We start from the raw sequence: 15,427 nt of genomic DNA, 5'->3' as shown, positions 1-15,427 counted from the left end.
AGCGTGCCACCTCCAGCTCTCTCACTATGGTTTTGGAGACAAAGTGGGTACAGTAAACCAACAAAAAAGAGCCCCCAGTAAAAGAGATCAATAGAACAAACTCAGCAAAATAACATGAGTACAAGTTTACTCTTTAAAGTCTCATCATTTTGATTATTGAATTTACCTAAAAACAGCAACTTTCAGATGGAAAATTTTAGTTATGAAGAGATTAAGAATAAGTTCCTGTACTCCTGGTTTCCTCCATGATTTCCTAGGAAAAACCGCTTTATTCTTTTCAACATAACTCACCCATGATCTGCTGCTGAGTCGCTTCAGTCGTGTCTGACTCTGTGCGACCCCATAGACGGCAGCCCACCAGGCTCCCCCATCCCTGGGATTCTCCAGGCAAGAACACTGGAGTGGGTTGCCATTTCCCTCTCCAATGCATGAAAGTGAAAAGTGAAAGTGAAGTTGCTCAGTCATGTCCAACTCTTCACGACCCCATGGACTGCAGCCTACTGGGCTCCTCCGCCCATTGGATTTTCCAGGCAAGAGTACTGGAGTGGGGTGCCGTCGCCTTCTCCACATCCATGATCTACTGTTGTCTAATTCTCACCCAGATGAGAATTCCCGTTTATACATGGGTCAGTTTCTGAGCTCACTAATGCGTTCTCTTTCCTATTGCCCCTTCAATAACACAGGGTTTTAATTAAAATAGCTTTGAATATGTTTTGATGTCTAAGAGGGTGGGTCACTCTTATGTTTATTCTTCTTTATCAAAGTTGTCTTAATGTTTTGTGCCTGTTAACTTTTCTACATGAGTTTTAAAAATCAGTTTATCAAGCTTTCTGAAAATTTCTGTCAGTTTATTTAAATTGATATTTATATTGAATTACTATATATATCACGAGGGGGTGAGTGTGTTAGTGTGGACTCTTTGTGACCCCAAGGATGGGGGCCCACCAGGCTCTTCCGTCCATGGGATTTTCCAGGCAAGAAGACTGGAGTGGGTTGCCATTCGCTTCTCCAGGGGATCGACCCCAGCCAGGGATCAAACCTGGGTCTCCCGCATTGGAAGTAGACTCTTTACCATCTGAGCCACTAGAGAAGATATATGTATCATAAATATGTTCAATATACATATTATAAATTTGTGGAGACTCAAGATCATTACAATGTTGAATATTCTTATCTGTAGTAGACATTTACATGCTTATGGTCATTTAGCTTTTTTTATTACAAAATTTTACTGGAGTATAATTGCTTCACAATGTTGTGTTAGTTTCTGCTGTACAGCAAAATCAGCTATATGCATCTAGCTTTTTTTTTTTAAACACTTTTATTGTGGACAATTAGACATAAATAAACATAGAGATATGGTAAAGTGAGCCCCATGAGACAATTATCCTGCTTTAACAATTATCAATATGTGGCCAGTCTTGCTTTATTTACCTTCCCACTTACCCAGATTATTTTGAACCAAATACTAGACATCAGATTATTTCACATGTAAATATATCAGTGTGTATCTCTAAAAGATAAAGACTCTGAAATAAATAAAATTCCAATACCATTATTATATCTAATGTTCTCAAACATGTCAGTATTTATATTTCCCTATCTTAAACATTAAAAAAATAGTTTATTCTGAGTTCCAAATACAGTCTGAACCTTGCAAACCTTTAAATTATTTTTGTATCATTATGAATTCATGGGTTAAACCATATTTTATGTGCTTCAATTCAATGCAGCTTAATAGTTAATGTTTCTCATATTGTCCCATCTTCAGTCAGTGAAAACATTCAAAATGGCTTCTGAGTCCTGAATATCTATATTTGGCATGACATTAGTGCTCTTTTATGGACTCTTTTCTAATATGACAAACCATGGTAGGTTTATGTTGAACACTCCCAGCCCAGAGAGCTTCCTTACCCCTTTCATCTTGGAGGACACAGCTCACCATGTGTTCACTGACAGCCATATATGAACAGGAAGGGAGCCTCACCAGACAATGAATCTGCCAGCATCTTGATCTTGGACTTCCCAGCCTCCAGAACTGTGAGGAGATAAATTTTGGTTGTTTATAAGCTTCCCAAGCGGATCAGTGGTAAAGAATCTGCCTGCCAATGCCGGAGATGCAGGAGAGATGGGTTCATTTCCGGGGTCAGGAAGATCCCCTGGAGGAGGGCATGGCAACCCACTCCAGTATTCTTGCCTGGAAAATCCTATGGACAGAGAAGCCTGGTGGGCTACAATCCCATGGGGTTGCAAAGAGTTGGACAAGATGGAGTGCACACACACACACATTTATAAGCCACCCAGTTTATGGTATTTTATTATAGCAGTCAGATTAAGGCAGCTCTTCTCATACATAAATCTTACACTCAAAGCAGCTAGCTTTATTCATGTTTCAAGGACATTTATGCTTATTATCCTCTGCACTTTTTCCACACTTTGTTGTTACAACAGTCCTAGCTAACGTTTGTTGGATGCACCAATTATATGCCAGTGAATGTGCTATGTGCATGCGTGCTAAGTCACTTCAGTTGTGTCCAACTCTTTGCAACCCCATGGATCTTAGCCCACCAGGCTCCTCTGTCCATGGGATTCTCCAGGCAAGAATACTGGAGTGGGTTGCCACTTCCTTTTCCAATGTGCTATACTCTTTGTATATTATTATTTAATCTTCTCACCGCTGTGAGGTAGGACGATTATTATCTTCATTTATAGCTCAGTTGGTAAAGAATCTGCCTGGAATGCAGGAGACCCTGGTTTGATTCCTGGGTCGGTAAGGTCCCCTGGAGAAGGGATAGGCTACCCACTCCAGTATTCTTGGGCTTCCCTTGTGGCTCAGCTGGTAAAGAATCCACCTGCAATGCGGGAGATCTGGGTTGGAAAGATCCCCTGGAGAAGGGAAAGGCGACTCACTCCAGTAATCTGGCCTGGAGAATTCCATAAACTGTATAGTCCATGGGGTCGCAAAGAGTCAGACACGACTGAGCGACTTTCACTTCACTTTCACTCAACAGAGGGGAAATTCAAGTTCTGAGAGGCTGTATATTTTGCCTTTCAAAACCTGGGATTGCTGAGCTGGTTGCTGACCTGGGATTGAACCCAGTTTTAAAGTAGTAGTTCTCCAACGAATCATTTTGCTTCCCACTGTCTGGAATTTTCTTCCCCCATCACTGCCTGTTTCTCCTTCAAGGCCCATCTCAAAAGATCTCTCTTTCCAAAAAACCTTCCTTTATCCCTAGCTTAATGTCTCTTTTTGAGCCTCTACAGTACTTGGAGGCTCTGTTGTGGCAAACTATTCATAGATTTTGAGACCAGAAAAATCATTCATCATTCTCTTCTCTATCTAATCTCACAATTATTTGTGTATTGGACATACAAATAACCGGTTGGGCCATACAAATGTACCGGTTGGTCCTTTAAGTACAGAAATTAGGTGTACTTTATCACCCTGCTTATTTAACTTATATGCAGAGTGAAGTGAAGGGAAGTCGCTCAGTCGTGTCCGACTCTTTGTGACCCCATGGGCTGTAGCCTACCAGGCTCCTCTGTCCATGGGATTTTACAGGGAATAGTCCTGGAGTGGATTGCCATTTCCTTCTCCAGGGGATCTCCCCAGCCCAGGGATCGAACCTGGGTCTCCCACATTGTAGACAGACGCTTTACCGTCTGAGCCACCAGGGAAGTCCACATCATGAGAAACGCTGGACTGGAAGAAACACAAGCTGGAATCAAGATTGCCGGGAGAAATATCAATAACCTCAGATATGCAGATGACACCACCCTTATGGCAGAAAGTGAAGAGGAGCTAAAAAGCCTCTTGATGAAAGTGAAAGAGGAGAGTGAAAAAGTTGGCTTAAAGCTCAACATTCAGAAAACGAAGATCATGGCATCCGGTCCCATCACTCCATGGGAAATAGATGGGGAAACAGTGGAAACAGTGTCAGACTTTATTTTTTGGGGCTCCAAAATCACTGCAGATGGTGACTGCAGCCATGAAATTAAAAGACGCTTACTCCTTGGAAAAAAAGTTATGACCAACCAACATAGCATATTCAAAAGCAGAGACATTACTTTGCCGACTAAGGTCCATCTAGTCAAGGCTATGGTTTTTCCTGTGGTCATGTATGGATGTGAGACTTGGACTGTGAAGAAGGCTGCCGAAGAATTGATGCTTTTGAACTGTGGTGTTGGAGAAGACTCTTGAGAGTCCCTTGGACTGCAAGGAAATCCAACCAGTCCATTCTGAAGGAGATCAACCCTGGGATTTCTTTGGAAGGAATGATGCTAAAGCTGAAGCTCCAGTACTTTGGCCACCTCATGGGAAGAGTTGACTCATTGGAAAAGACTTTGATGCTGGGAGGGATCAGGGGCAGGAGGAGAAGGGGATGACCGAGGATGAGATGGCTGGATGGCATCACTGACTCAATGGATGTGAGTCTGCGTGAACTCTGGGAGTTGCCAGTGAGGCCTGGCGTGCTGTGATTCATGGGGTCGCAAAGAGTCGGACACGACTGAGCGACTGAACTGAACTGAACTGAACTAGGTGTACCTTACTCATTTTTGTATCCTCCACAGTATAGAATGCAATGATACAGTAGCAACTCAATAAATATGTACTGACATGATTTAAATTATTTCAACAGCCTTCAATCCAATCTACCTTGCAGTTTCATCGTGTACATCACTACCCTGTTAAGACATATTTTTTAAAAGTTTATTTATTGTTTATTTTTTGGCTGTGTTGGGTCTTTGTTGCTGCACGCAGTCTTTCTCTGGTTGTGGCAAGAGGGGGCTATTCTCTAGATGCGATGCTTGGGCTTCTTAAGTGGCTTCTCTCGTTGCAGAGCACGGGCTCGAGGGCAAGCAGTCTTCAGAAGCCGTGGTGCACAGGTTTAATTGCCCTGCAGCATGTGGGGTCTTCATGGATCAGGGACTGGAATCTGTGTCTCCTGTATTGGCAGACAGATTCTTCACCACTGGACCGCCAGGGAAGTCCTAAAACGCATTTTTATCACACCATTTTTACAAATGCTTTCTGTAGCCTGCTGCATTGTCTCACAATCTCATCCATTCTTAAGCATTTTACTCAATTAAGAGTAGATTTTTAGAAATGTTCACCCTCTGCTGGAGTCAAGTTGGTCTTGTGAGGCCCCACATTACACAGTCATTTGTGTCTTTCTGAAATGGCTCTCTCCACCCCTTGGCCTCTCTACCTTGCAAGTTCTACTTCCCAAGTATTGCCTTTCCCAGTCTTCTCTGGCTACTTCACCATTTTTCATTTCTATATACTTTTTAAATTTAATTTTTATTGTATATTAGAGACAAGTTGATTTATAATGTTGTTTTAGTTTCAGGTGTACAGCAAAATGATTCAGTTATACATATATTCTATATACCTTTACGAAACAAACTGTACCATGCAATTCTGAACTTATTCTCTATTTCCATCACATAAGATCATTTCATATTATGTTGACTTGAGAATACAGAATCCTGTCTTACTTATCTTTGTATTGTTTTGTTTAATACATGTTTAAGCAAAAACTAATAAATATTTATCAGATTAATTTTCTAATTATCATCTTCTACATGTTTTATCTTCACTTCTGATGCATCACCCATTTGGCCATGTCTTCTGAGGCTTTTTAGCCAGCCTTAGGTTTGTCTGTTCTTTTGCTCCCCTCCTGGTATATAAAAGTCTATAAACAAACATACTATTTAAAAACATTAGGGGAATACATTATTGCATAAGTCTTACCGTTATGTACACTTGCTGCATGTTATAAAATGAAGCTCACCCTGCAACCTTCCAAACCTGTAAACTTGATTTTTGCACAGTAGTCTCCTTTGAAATGGGGCATACTTGTTGCACGTTTAACTAGTTTTTTTTTTTAAGAGAGGAAATCTGCAATAGTACATTATTAAATCCCTAGCCTGCTGCCTCCCTTCCATCACAGATGAGGAAACATCTCCTGAATGATGTCAAAAAGGGAAATGAAAGCAGAATAAGGAAGCCTAGTGCTTTCTCCAGGTTTTAAGTCACCACTTCGTAGGCTTATGCATTCTGAAAGTCAGCTGCTTCAAGCTTCTCTGAGGAACTATCTTACGTAGTTTTACAGAAAAAGACTCTGATTTTTAGGATGATACCAATTGATGCTGGGAGGGATTGGGGGCAGGAGGAAAAGGGGACGACAGAGGATGAGATGGCTGGATGGCATCACCGACTCGATGGACATGAGTTTTAGTGAACTCCGGGAGTTGGTGATGGACAGGGAGGCCTGGCGTGCTGCAATTCATGAGGTCGCAAAGAGTTGAACACGACTGAGCGACTGAATTGAACTGAACTGAATGCTAGTTTTACTCTCTGTTAATTTAGCCAAGTGATTAATTTTGTACTGGGAATTTAATAACAGACATTATTTCCATAGTTAAAATAGTTCAGTTGTTACTGACCCTTCTGTCCCAGAAGTACACAAAGGTAAGAAGAATACACTTAATAGGGACTTCTCTGGAGGTCCAGTGGTTAAAATTCCAGGCTTTCACTGCAGGGGGCATGGGTTTGATCCTCGGTTGGGGAACTATGATCCCACATGCCATGGGAACATGGTCCAATATACTCTCATACTTAGGACAGAATGGGAGACTAGAAAATTAATTAACTCTAAGTCAAAATTATCCAGTTTACATTTTCTGAAGAAAGAAAATAGGATTCTTGAATCACCAAGGAAAATAGGCTTTTTTAATTGAAAATCTACAGTATTTCTAATACTTCCTGTGTAATTATCTGCTTGGTGCATTATCCTGAATATATTTGATCCAGTAGACATCCCCTCTTGTCTTGGGTCCTCACCTTGGTCACTTGGCAATGTGTGCTCAAAGAAAGAAGGTTAATTTTACCAAGATATCAAAACAAGACATTACTTAGTAGTACTGGGGTACCAAAAATGAGACCCTTCCTCCAACAAATGTATAACAATTGTGACACACTTGATGAGTTATAATCAATTCCAACTTAGTTTCAGAAATTTGTCTGTAATAATAAAGTACCAAAATTTACAAATGATACAATTAAAATTAATTAGATTCAGGTTATCTCTGTAATAGCATCACTTTGATAGAATATATGTACATTCCAGTATGCTTTCTGGGGGAGGAAAGGGAAGTTTATGGTACACTCACATTATTTTGTGAGTGTACCCATGGAAATGTATCACAAGCAACAGATGTGAGCAACATCTGTCTTCTCTACAGGGGTGGAGAATACCAGAGCTAAAGCATGTCTTACAGTGTACATTATTTGTCTATTTCTCCTAGCCATCATTTCCCCTTCTGTGGTGATATCATCTTTATTTGAAATCTGGCAGAGCAGGACAAGGGGGAAGGAGCAATATGTTCAAGGAAGTCTCTGAGGCAGCCTCCACAGAGGAGCAGAAGGAACTGGAAGATAAAGTGATCAGTCCAGAGAAAGCTGAAAAAGTAGAATTAATAGCAAGGGATCCTCATCTGGGACAAAAGCCTAGAGGTTCAGATTTTTTAAGAAAATGATTGCAGAAAGGACAAAAATACTTCGATTCTGGGGATTGCAACATGGCTAAAGCAAAAATGAAGAACAAGCAACTTCCTACTGCAGCTACAGATAAGACAGAGGTCACTGGCAACCACAAGCCTACTCCACAGGATCTTTCTCAACAGAAGACTTGCCTTGTTGCCCGCAAGCTGGTTGGCTGATTAAAAGAGCTGAACTGTGTGAATCTTCTAATTTCCTTTATTTCTGTGCTGTTCAATCTATTCAGAAACATAGGTCTCCCATTATTTCTCCTTAATATATTACTTCTCCATTCTTAGTTTAACAATGCACTGATGAAAAGAACATGTTAGTGTGCATATAATCTGCTTGAAAATGATTGTATGTATTGTTGTTCAGTTGCTAAAGTGTGTCCAACTCTTTGGAACCCCATGGACTGCAGCACGCCTGGCTTCCCTGTCCTTTACTATCTCCCAGGGTTTGCTCAAATTCATGTCCACTGAGTGGGTGATGCTATCTAACCATCTCATCTACTGTCGCCCTCTTCTCCTTTTGCCTGCAATCTTTCCTAGCATGAGGGTCTTTTCAAATGACTTGGCTTTTTGCATCATGTGGCCAAAGTATTGGAGCTTCAGCTTCAGCAACAGTATTCCAATGAATATTCCTTTAGGATTGACTGGTTTGATCTCCATGCAGTCCAAGGGACTCTCAAGAGTCTTGCTGTTGTCTAAGTCATATCTGGCTCTCTGCAACCCCATAGGCTGGAATACAGCCCCACCCATCAATAGATAGGCTGCCTAGTCATACTAGCTCACATGCTTAGTTGCTCAGTCATGTCCAACTCTTTGTGACCCCATGGATTAAAAAAAAATAATGATAAGATAAAACGGGGACCCACCCCCTACCCGCCCACACACACATTGGGTCAAGAGAAAAGCAACTCCCCTACCAGCTCCAGGGGTGGGTGTAGGACCCAAGGCTAGCCTATCAGAACTTTGCATCCTCTGGCTATAGGGACTAGGAAAAAAATATTTGGCTGTGGGAACTAGCAGGAGGAATTGAACCAAGGGCTACTGAACTGCTATAGAAACTTGACAAAGAATCCCCAGGCCTATCAGTTTATTGCCTTTCTAGGCTCCCAACTTATACCACAGCTAAAGCTGAGTAGTCAGTCTCAAGAAAGGCATTTACCCCATACCTACAGGGGGCTCAGTGATAAAGAATCTGCCTGCACTGCAGGAGACACAGGTTCAATCCCTGGGTCAGGAAGATCCCCTCGAGAAGGAAATACCCACTTCGGTATTCTTGCCTGGAGAATCCCATGGACAGAGGAGCCTGGTGGGCTATAGTCCACGAGGTTGCAAAAGAGTCAGACATGACTTAGCAACTAAACAACCACCACCACCACCTCTGGTATAGCCATGAAGAATAAGAACAAGCAAGATTATCTAGCAGGAAGAACAAGGGGCCATGGTGGCAATAAAGAAGATCCCTGGAGAGAACAAATTTGGTGGTTGCCAATTGGCTGGTCAAGAAACTCACTTCACCACCAGCGAAGGAGGAGTCTTCCTTACTTCAGCCCCACTGGGTATAATGTATGCTATGGATCAACAATAACTGTTCTATTTTTCATCCATTCTCTCCTTTCCAGAGACTTTCATTGTAGTTATCTATTTTTCTCCACTATTTTTTAGATATGTTAGATATAGACAAGTTTTGGTTGTCAGACCTCAAAGGGCCATATCCAAACTTGATGAGGAAGACAACATACATCAGTCAAAACTCTTGATCTTGAACCTGAACACAGGATCCAGATAACATCATAGGTTGTCTCACTGGGGAGGGAAATTTGGTAAGCATTTTTTCAATATAAGCATGAATATTTTTTAACCACAGCTACTCACCCCTTACTTCATTTCTAACAGAATTCTAATCTTGTTTACAGAACTGTTTTCCACAAGGCCATGGGCTAAAATGAAGTCAGAGAGGTAACCTGGGACCATATCATGCTTGTAGGTCACTTAAGAATTTGCATTGTATTCTAAATTCACTAAAATATAAGCTCCATGAGGTCATAGGTTTTTGTCACTGTCCTAGAGCAGTGTCTGGCATGTTAAATACACGATAGTTTACCGGGAGGGCTTTGTGCAGGGGAGTGGTATGACCTGCTGCCCAGAGAACAGACTACAGGGCAGCTGCAGCACAGAGTGTGCAGCATGGAAGGAGGGAGGTTAGTAGGTCTACCACAGAATCCGGGTGAGAAGTGACAGGGAGTCACACTGCGGGTAGGGGTTGTGGCTGAGGTAGAGACGTGGCCAGACATATCACATTTTGAAGACAGAGACACAGAATTTTCTAATATGGATTGTAAGAGAAACAGAAAAGACAGGAATAACAACAAAACGGTTATTACTAAACATGGAGCAATGTTTAATTCAAAATCACATGGCTAGATAATAAAGCTTTAAACAGTTGCTAGAAATTCTCTTCTTGGTTCTTTTTTTAAATTCTAGTAAACAATACATAACATAAAATTTACCATTTTAGTTATTTTTAAGTATACAATTAAGCGGCCTTAAGTAAATTAACAATGTTGTGTAATTATCACCACAATCTAATTCCAGAAATTTTTTTAAAACATAGACTTAATTTTTTAGAGCAGTTTTAGGGTCACAGCAAAATTGAGCTGAAAGTACAAAGAGTTCCAGTACTTTCCTTTTCCCAACATACTCATAACCTCCCATACTTAGAAACTGTTCATCATTCCAAACAGAAAACTTGTACGCTTTAAACAATAACTTAGGATTTTGCTCCCTACTCCCTGATGGTGCAGTGATAAAGAATCCACCTGCCAATGCAGGAGACATGAGACACTGACTTGATCCCTGGGTTGGGGAGAATCTCTGGAGGAGGAAATGGCAACTCACTCCAGTATTCTTGCTTGAAAAATTCCATGGATAGAGAAGCATGGCAGGCAGAGTCACAAAGAGTCAGACATGACTGAGTGACTGAACACAGCCAGCCCCTGCTTATACTTCTAGTCTATTCTATTTCCTGTTTCTATGAATGTCTATTTTTAAATGCCTCATATAAGGCATTTAATGAATCATTTGTCCTTTTGTGTTTGGCTTATTTCACTTATCATGTTTGCACTGTTCTTCCATGTTGTAGTATGTATCAACGGTTCATTTCTTTTTAAGGCTGAATAATATTCCATTGTGTATATATATACCACATTTTGTTTGTCTATTCATCTGTTGATGCATACTTTATTTCTACCGTTTGCTATTGTGAATACTGCTGCTAAGAACATTAGTACACAAGTATCTGAGTCCATGTTTTCGATTTTTTTGATGTATATCTCACAGTAAAATTCCTAGAGTAGAGCAGTATGGTAACTCTATGTTTTACTTTTTACAGCAGTTGCACTTTATGTTTCTACCAACAATGTACTAATTTTTCTACATTGTTCCCACACTTGCTATTTTTTGCTTGTTTGTAATAGCCACCATAATAAGTGTGAAGTGGTATCTCATTATTTGATGTGTACTTCTCTAAAGGCTGAAAGTGAAAGTTGCTCAGTTGTGTCTGACTCTTTACAACCCTACAGACTATACAAGTCCGTGGAATTCTCCAGGCCAGAATACTGGAATGGGTAGCCTTTCCCTTCTCCAGAGGATCTTCCCAACCCAGGGATCAAACCCAGGTCTCCCACATTGCAGGTAGATTCTTTACCAGCTGAGCTGCAAGGGAAGCCCAACAGTATTGGAGTGGAGAGCCTATCCCTTCTCCAGGGGATGTTCCCAACCCAGGAATCGAACCAGGGTCTCCTGCATTGCAGGCGGACTCTACCAACTGAGCTATGAGGGAAGCCCTCTCTGAAATCTGGTGATGAGCATATTTTCATGTGTTTATTGACCATTTGTACATCTTTGGAAAAAAGCTCATTCAAATCCTTTGCCCATTTTTGCATTGGGTTGTTTTCTATTGTTGAGTTGCAGCTCTTTATATATTATGGATATTATTTTTTTTAGTCAGATTTATGATTTGCAGACATTTTATCCTACTTTGTGGGTTGTCTTTGGCTCTCTTGAGTGATACTTTGATGTACAAAAGTTCCAAATTTTGATGAAGTCAAATTTATTTCATTGTTGTTGCTTATATTTGTAGTGTCATATCTAAGACAAGGTCAGGAAGATTGATTGACTGATTGATTTTTCCATATATAGAAAAGCACTAAAATTATTAACTTGAGATACCTGTTCTTTGTAGTTAGCAGTAATCTTTTGCCAAGATGTACGCTTGACTATGTGTATTTCCCAGCTAAGAAAATTCATATACATATTTGCTCCTCCCCCTAACTCTATGGAGCAGTTCCCTTATAGCAACTGAGAGGCTGTTTCCCAGGCTATAGTACTCAGTAAGGTCCCTGAATAAAACGTAACTCACAACTTTCACCTTGTATGTTTTTTCTTAGGTTGTCACAGGAAAGCAGACTTAAGGCTATAAATGTCCAGAAGTGAAGAATCAAATTCCTGAAGTCCATGGACAAACTAAGCTGTATTTGAAGGTTTTTCAAGAGTATTAGAGCCTGAAAATTCAGCAAGAAGGATGTGTACTATTAAAGAATAAAACTGCCCAGTAGTAGTATAATATCTGTGCCACTGAAAGTTAATGGGCTGTCGCTTGAAAATTTTCATATCCTCCTCACAACATTCATGAAAGATAATGAGAAATAGAGTATATTGTAGTAGCTAAGAGCACTAGGACCTTGGATTCCAAAAGAGCAAGCAGTCAGCCAGATGCAGAGTATGAGACATTCTATTGGACAAATGATCTGGCTTCTCCATGGAATCAATTACAAGAAAAAAAGTAGGTGTGTGTGGGGAGAGGGCAGGGTGAGGAGGTGACTGTCAATGAATACAGGAGACTTAGGAAATAAATGCAATGCATAAAACTGTTTGGATACTAATTTGAGAAAACCAACAGTAAAAAAAACACCATTAAATGATTGGAGAGGTTTTTAAATGGGCTAAATATTAAATGATACTAAGAAATAACTATTAATTTTGTTGGATGTACTAATGGCATGGTGGTTATATTAAAAAATTTCTCACTTAGAGATGTATAATGAAGTATTTATGAAGTGATATCTGGGATTTGCTTTAAAACACTGAAAAAAATGAGAAGGGATAGACGAAACAAGATTGGAAAATGTTGGTAATTGTTGACACGGGTGATGTATACAGGGATTCACTCTATCACTCTCTCTTTCTCCTTTCATATATATGTTTAAAATGTTCTATAACAAAGTTAAAAATAAAAATAATAAAATATGTAGAAGGAGAAAGAAAAACAAAACAGACCTGGTCTACATCCTGGTTCAACCACTTACTTGCTAGGTTACCTTGCAGAAGCTATTTGAAGTCTGTAAAATGGCAATAATAAGGGTAGGTAAAGCATTTAACACATTATGGTCTGCATAGTAAAGCTCAATAAATGTTAGCTAATATTGTTATTATGAAAGAAATAAAAAATATAATTACAGACTTGATTTACAGTAATTTAAAAACTTTGTGTCAAAATATCAATCATTAATTACTGTATGATTTGTAACAGAACTCTGGAAACAATATAGATGTTCATTTACTGAAGTTTACTTACATGAATTAGATACATCTTTATAAGGGAATTTCATGCATCTATAAAAATAATGATGTGCTAAGTTGAGACCTATCAATTCTATTGCTCAGCATCATTTTGGAGATACTATCTAATGTAAACAGACAAGAAAGAAATTAGAGGTAAAAATTGGAAAGAAAATGGTAATACTGACTTCTGTGGATGATATCCTTACATGCTCAAAAACCTCTCCCCAAAATCAAAAGAATCAACCGCAAAAAGTACAAACCAAAAGAGAATAGGTAAGGTGGCTGTTGTTGTGTTAGTTGCTCAGTCGTGTCTTACTCTTTGCAACCCCATGGGATTGTAGCCCACCAGGCTCCTCTGTTCATGGCATTCTCCAGACAAGAATACTGGAGTAGGCTGCCATTCCCTTCTCCAAAGTATAATGTTACCTGTAAGTATTTTGTGGATGTTCTTATTCAAATTGAAGGTGTTTCCCCCTATTACTAGTTTGCTGAAGGTTACATGACACCAAAAGCATAGTCTATAAACAGGAAAACTGCTAAACTGCATTTTATCAGCAGTAAAAACCTTTGTATTTCAAGACTTTCTTAAGAAATTGAAAAGAAGGGACTTCCCTGGTGGTCCAATGGTTAAGACTCCCAATGTAGGGGGCTCGGGTTTGACCCCTTGTTGGGGAACTAAGATCCCAAATCCCATACGCCACACAGCATGGCCTAAAAAATTTAAAAATGGAAAGAAAATTCGCAGACTGGGAAAAAATATTTGAAAATCATACATCTGATAAAGGAGTTGTATCCAAAATATATAAAGAATTCTTAGGACTAAATAAAAGATAACCCAATTAAAAATGGGCAAAAGTTTGTAAGTTCACCAAGAAAGACATTTGGATGGCTCTTTAGCCCATGCAAAGATGCTCAACAGCATCAGTCACCAAGGCAACTCAGATCAAACCCACACTGAGACCCACCTCACGTCCACCAGGACAGCTGGCATCAGACAATACAGAGAGGGTGAGGAAGTGAAGAAGTGAACACTCAGCATTCGGGTAGGAACGTGAAATGGTGGCTCTACAAGTCTATTCAAGGTAAGGTAGCTGAGTACAAAAACTAATATAAGAGAAATCAACAGCTTTCAAATATACATCCAATCAGAAATTATATTGGAAAAGACCACATTTAAAGTGCAAAATAATAATAAGAGGTAAACTCACTAGAAAAGAAGTTAGCAAGAAATGGGTAATATCTGTAAGAAGGGCACAAAAGAACATTTGACAAAATATAAAGGCACCTCTTACTCTTAGATAGGAAGATTCAATACTATAAAGAAGTCAGTTTTCCCTGCAGATATAAATTTAATACCATCCAAATAAAAATACCAGCAGAATTTTAGACAATTTGGCAAGCTAATTCTAAAGATCACATGGAAAAAATAGGAAACAAGACTTTTCAGGAAAAAAATCTAGAAAAGGAGAGTAATAGGGGAAGACTAGTGTGACTAGACATTAAAACATTATAAAATGTATGAAACCAGTTAAATACAGATATACATATTAATGTATCAGAATAGAAAATCTAGAAATAAACCCAAATACATAGAGGAATAAAATAAATTTTTGCTCATACAGCCATACAAAAGGAAATTTTAAAGGATGTTCTTCAGGCAGAAAGAAAAAAAAAAAATCAAAATACTAGAAGTGTGTAGATTTGCCTCGAGAGGAGTCAGACCTCTCTCAAGCTTGTCTTTACAAAGCATCACAGAGACTACATGCAGGTTACTGAATGTGCTCACTCATGCCTACACATTTCAATATACTATTCTTGGGGTCTGAATGCCGTTTTACATTCCCAATCCGCCAAATTAACACCTGAGCTTCAGAAAAGTTCAGGAGTTATGCTTCCATTAAATATTCTTTTTTTTTTGAGAAGAAATAGAGTACGTGTGTGTGTGTGCTGTCATCTCCGACTCTTTGCTACCCCAAGGACTATAGCCATCAGGTCCCTCTGACCATGGAATTTTCCAGGCAAGAATACTGGAGTGGGTTGCCATTTCCTCTACTCCAGGGAATCTTCCTGACCCAGGGATCAAACCAGTGTCTCTTCTGTCTCCTGCACTGGCAGGTGAATTCTTTACCACTGTGCCACCTGGGAAGCCCTAGAGTATGTGCAGTGTCTCCTAAATCTTGACTTTCCATTTTCTTGCATCTCCATTTTGTTCCTCATCTGTTATTTGTTCTTTACGGCACTGCCAGAGAAGCAC

General features: G+C 39.7%; 1 pseudogene; it reads left to right on the top strand.

Annotated features, from left to right (window-relative positions):
• The first annotated feature begins 7,386 nt into the window (after positions 1-7,386).
• On the top strand, positions 7,387-7,725 carry LOC138073735 (cAMP-regulated phosphoprotein 19 pseudogene; annotated as a pseudogene).
• Positions 7,726-15,427: the final 7,702 nt, after the last annotated feature.

Source organism: Capricornis sumatraensis, chromosome 2 (assembly GCF_032405125.1).
Source record: "Capricornis sumatraensis isolate serow.1 chromosome 2, serow.2, whole genome shotgun sequence".
In the NCBI taxonomy this organism is placed as follows: Eukaryota; Metazoa; Chordata; class Mammalia; order Artiodactyla; family Bovidae; genus Capricornis; species Capricornis sumatraensis.
Note: the sequence above shows the minus strand (reverse complement) of the source record. Positions and strands in the feature narration are given on the sequence as shown.